Here is a 6,000-nt window from a genome sequence, read left to right on the forward strand (position 1 = left end):
ATAAAACAGATTAAAACAAAGATGCCCCAGGTATAGTTGGGTAAGAGATGGAACCTACCTCTTCACTCTTCATTTCCATGGCCACCGAGAGGGCTCCTTGTCACCCCTAATGCTGTGTCTTAGCTCTTTTGAATAACTACTGTCCCTTGGCATTTAGAAAGGAATCCATGCTTCAGAATATCTGAGGAAATATAGATATGCACAAAGAAAGAGTCACCTCTATGTTTTACCAACTTCAAATATTGACCATGACAAGAGAAATGTGATGCTTTTTACTGGAGCATGTTAGTGTTATTTTGTCACTTAGTTCCCAAAGACGCACATAGCTATTGATCTTTCTACATATCAACGGAAGCTCATAAATTATTGGGGAAATGTCAACAAAAATGAAGAAAATGACAGAAACTCTTCCAGACCCAGAGAAAGACATTATTTGCAAATTCATGTCCCCCAGTATCAGGAAAATCCCCAGAGGCAATAGGAATTTGTGAGAGCAAATAAGCCACTGATCATATTGCTATTTATCACAGTTGCTCAATTCTACTTCAGCCTTCAGACCTTGTTGAATCAGGAGAATTTTTTAAAATGAGCATTTGTAGAGCCTAAAGGGATCTTTGAATTCAAAAGTAAAGTTCTGAGAATAGTTCTGTTATTCCCAGCTGGCCCTCAGCCAAGTGGTTAAGACTCATTTCCCTTTTCAGGGTCCTACTTCCTGCTTTGGGTGACAACCTTTCAAGATTTTCATGTTGTATATTCAGGGTCCCCCCACTCATTATCCATAGGAATTCTCTTTCATGTCATCTTGAGAAGCAAATTTCCCTTCATAAACAGACCACATGTGTTTGTGAGCAAGTGGGGGACCAATCAATAGCATGGTATTTTATTTACCTTGAGTTCTGAACAATTGAGAAATTCAAAGGAATCTAAAGATAATCTAAAATATCACCTTTAATATGGATAAAGTCTGGGGTGAAGGACACCCTATATAGATCAATGAGCAAGTGGGCTTTCTAATACTGTGCCCCTGTGTTAGAGAGACTTGTCCTCTCGGTCACAGCCTGTGCCATACCATTGCAGGGCCTTCACAGGGTCAGGCCCCTCTCACTGTTTGGCAGAGATCAGAGCAGAACACAGCTCCTTTGTAGTCTGTCATATTCCAGTAAGGAGATGTATGAACAGAACTGTGCATGCACATTTCCTTGTCCCAAGTTTGACAACCAGTTAAATTATTTCTCAGTCCCCTCCTCCCTATAGGTATATCACAACACATGAAAAGAAACATCTGGAGTGGGAAGAAGAGACTCCCCTAATATTCCCCAGTTTATTCCAGTTTATTTTTCTCTTAAATCATGAAGTTTAACTGTTGAACAATTTCCATAGAGCAGGAGGTCAGCAGTTTATGATAGTCCTGCTCCCACCTTGATGAAGCTACTTCCCCAATAGCAATCACTGGGAGTGATGATGGACAATGTAGGTGCTAATGCACCCAGAAGGCTCTGAAATATGTCTGAAGACTATATTGATTAAATTAACATCAGGATCATGCCATACCTAATGATGAAAATTCATTCTCTATTTTTTAAAAAAGATTTTATTCATTTATTTGAGAGAGAGAGAGAGAGAATGAACTGGGAGGAGAGGTAGAAGCAGGCTCCCCACTGAGCAGGGAGCCCAACGTGGGCCTCAATCCCAGGACGTCAGGATCATGACCTGACCTGAAGGCAGATGCTTAACCTGCAGAGCCACCCAGGCACCCCTCATTCTCTATTCTAATAACCTTTTCATATGATGTCCAGCTATATTGTTTTAAGTCATCTATCAGAGGATATACAGTGAGATCAAAGGACATTAAGACACTACAATAATAATGTACAACAGTTAGATGCCACTCATTTGAGTACAGTCTGCCCTTATTACAATTCTAGGGGGACATTAAAGTTCAAATATTGAATTCCCTTGCACTTTTCACTGAAAGTCCAGAGAATAGTCCAAATTTCTTAAAATCCAAAGAACTTAAAGTTCAAAATGAAGCTTGCTTGTCCTCATGAGTAAAATTTCAAGGAAATTAAGGACCAAATATATCCTCTCTATCTTCTCATTCTGCTCAGTCTTAACTAGAAAGGTTTCAAGGCCGGTGTCCAATTGGGATTTTTCAGCAGCTTTAGCCTGTGCTATTACTTATTGGAATGAGTGTGGTCACTTCAAGGCCCCAGAGTTTATAGTAGTTCAATGCCAAGTCTCTGATGTTACATAGAGTTCAAAGAATTAATAGAACCTATAAGATAAAAAAAAAGAACCTATAAGATAATCCTATCACTGGCCCCATAATTTTCAATTAACAAACTAACAAGTTATGATAGCCACCTTGTAGCTCATATGGATTGATCCTTGTTTCTTACAATTCACCCCTTTTGGAATCCTTTTCCCTATATGTGAACTGGACCTAGTGTCTTGCTTTTAACAAATGGAATATGTCATAATGATGGGGTGTCACTTTAATAATTAAGTTACAAAAGACTGGCTTCATCTTAGTACTTTCTCCCTCTCTGGCTCTTTTCACTTGTATGAATTGATGTCAATTGCCATGTTGTGAGCTTCCCTTGGAAAAGGCCCATATGGCAAATAATGACACCCTCAGTCCAATACTCTGAGGAACTAAATTCTGATACCAGCCATGGGAGTGGGCTTGGAAGTGGATCCTCCCTTAGTTGAGCCTTGAGGTGATTGCAACCTTGGAAAATACTTTACCTTTGACATAGAAGGTCCAGCTAAGCTGCACCTGATTCCTGACCTACAGAGATTGTGAGATAATTAATGTTTTTTGTTTTAAGCCACTAAATTTTGGGATAATTTGTTATGCAATAACAGGCAGCTAATATAGTGGCCAATACCCAAAGAAGTTGTTCTAGACAAAATTATGTTGTCTATGTCTAGTACTCAGAATTGCTAAAGATTGTGGTGGAAACTCAATATTATCTGAAGAAAAAAATAATAGATAGAAGATATCTTGGTTTTAGCCTTGCTAGGGATGCCAGTCTACTCATATATCTGGATTCCATGATCTGTGAACTTCAATCAAATTTGGAGAAATTTCTCACTAGTTAATTTTGGCCTGGTGTATTCAAAATCCAATTGCATAACTATAAAAACTAGGCTCTTGGCCTAATGTAAGCATCTACAGACTGCCAAGTTTAAAGTATCTTATCTATATACTGAAGTCCAAGGCCTATAACCATGTGACCTGGCTCCACCCAGACATTCTCCTCATGTTATTTTAGTCTGCTAATTCTAGTCCTAGTCTGTTTCTCCATGTTCTTGGTCCAGTGCATGAGGTATTTGGATTGAAGGAAGTCCAATGAATAACACTTTGAATTCTGAATAAATAGATATTTAAGAAAAAAGAGAACAGAGGATGGGAAATGAAAATAACCCCTTTCTCAATTAAGCTGATATTTTAAAATGTAGCTTATATCTATGGATAAGTGAGCTTCTTAATACTGTATCCCAGACTTATTTACCCAAAAGTAGCACTAGACCATCACATAGCCCTTCCCCTCCCCATGGATATTTATGTTCCTATAACACTTTCTACATGGATGAGCAGAACAGAATACACATTCCATGTCGACAGCTTTACTCCCAAGACTAAGAGTTGATAAAGGGGCTAGGACAAATGCAACAGGCTTTTTCTGACCACTTAGGTGAGTTCCGTCTTCCTGGGAAGAAGTGAGGGGAGTCATGGAAAGCAATACCAGAAGTGAGTAAATGTTCTCTGCTTTTCATATCAGATAAGGCTGATTAAAGCCCTACCAAGGTGATAATGCATGGTTATCATTCAGAGTCCTCCAGGGGCTAGTGTAAAGTAAGAAGATGCTTAGAGATGGGGATGGCCAAAAGGTCTGACTCTTGGCAAAATTGTTTAATTGATGATGTAATTTTATGTTCTACTGCAAGTCTTTTCAGCACCTGTTCCACTTTCCCTGTCCCTTAACTCCAGAAGTCAGGACCTCTGTCAGATGTACATCAATTGGTAATATTCAAATGCTCTGGCTCTATCAAGATCAGTTCCTTTCCTGATAAACCAATATATACATACTCCTCTTTTGGGGCAATACGTTTTAACCAGCATTTTTGTGTTTTACTCCAAAACTATGAATTTTAATACTATATGACAAGTTGATGGGGAATTATAAACATAGACAGCCACTCCTAGTGAGGCTGGCTCTGGTTTGTACTTAAAGTTTTCTGAATTAATTGTCCTATTGCCTGATGTAGTACCTTTGATTTCAAAGACAGACTTAAGCCAGGATCCATGGAAAATTCCATTTTCTTGGATAAAACCATTTATTGTTTAGAAGACTTACACTCTCCCATAGTCAAGAGCCTTCAGATTTGGGTTTATTGGAAAGCTAGCAAGGATGACAACCCTCCTAAAAGAGATTATAAATTGAGGAATAGGGTGGCATTCTGTATTGTTAATTTTACTTGGATGAATATATGATACAGCCCTTTTGTCTTATACAAAAAAGCTTTGCCAGTGTCTGATTAAAATGTGAAAATCCACAGCAGCCAGATACCCTAGGCAGGATATTCTGCTCCTCTGGAAAAGACCAACTTATATCTAAAAGATTTATCACGGCTTGTGCACCATATAGGTGTTCAGAAATAACCATGGAAAGTCACATATTCTTAGAAAAAGATGGGTTCTGACTGATTTTGTTCTGTGTTCAGCCTTTTTGTGTTTATTAATTCTGAGAAGCATAGAGGTATTTTGCACATTTCTGATAACACCTGCTTTCCCCTTCTCATGCATTATTTCTTATCAAATGCATTTGACTACAGTACAGCACAACATTTACCCTTGGCCTCACTGTGACAGAACATTATGATATTTTATGCAGCTTATGTGGGTCCATATATTTGTTTTACGTGTGTGTGTGTGTGTGTGTGTGTGTGTGTGTGCGTGCATGCATGTTCCTGTTGGGGGGTAAAGGAAGGGGATGCAGGGAGGCAGGAAGCTAGGGAGGTTGGAATGACAAAGGTTTATTTGATTTTATTCTTCTGTTTGTTTTTTTTTCAAAACATTTTCAAATATCTTGACTTGGAAGTCAATTTCTGGAATACCTGGCAGAACCCATTCTTCCTTCTTTTTCTTTTACATGTGGAGCCAAACACAACCAGTCAGGCCTGGATCTATACCAGATAGAATAAGGGTGTGCCTGCAGAAGGTGGGTATAGCCAAACTAAAACTAGCCCTCAAATCTCTTTCTTTGAGGTACAGCAGTTTTGGTTTGGTTATTTTTCAGGACAAGTATTTTTCAATCATCTTCTTAAAATGCATATGTATTATCTGGTGGAAGTAACACATTAAATTATTATCAGCAGGTTAGGAGGTAATTCAATAGGTTTAGCAAGCAGATAGGGCTTTGAAGAGAACTGGGATAAATGTTTTTATGGGAAGTGTCAAGGGAATGATCTGGAAACCATAATTATAATTAATACTGCCATTGCAATCAATCCTACCCCCATCAGATCATCATCATCTATTGGATGACTAATATGTACCTGGTATTTTACAGACATTACTTCATTTCCTGCAACAGTCCTGTGAAGTGGATACCACTAGTATCTAACTTTGCTGTTGAGGAAACTGAGGCTTAGAAGAAAAGAGTAATTTGCACAGTTTTTCTCAGAAGATGTGAACTCAGGGTTCTAACTCAAGTCAAACAGAAGGCAAGTACTGCCATGGGAAACAATCTAATCAGGGTGTATGGAACATTGCCTTCTGAAACATTTTGCTCAGGTATAGCTCAGCTTCTAGTCATAGGTGAAAAAAACCTGGATAAGCTAATTAACTCAAATGCTATAAAGTCTTACTAAGATGAGGAGGGGGCACTCAGGATTTGCAGATTCTAGTTTGCATTGGGTACCTACACTAGGAAACCTTGTTGATTGTGGGAAAACACAAGTATGATGATACAAATTTAGAATTTCACCATA

Source organism: Canis aureus, chromosome X (assembly GCF_053574225.1).
Source record: "Canis aureus isolate CA01 chromosome X, VMU_Caureus_v.1.0, whole genome shotgun sequence".
Classification (NCBI taxonomy): domain Eukaryota; kingdom Metazoa; phylum Chordata; class Mammalia; order Carnivora; family Canidae; genus Canis; species Canis aureus.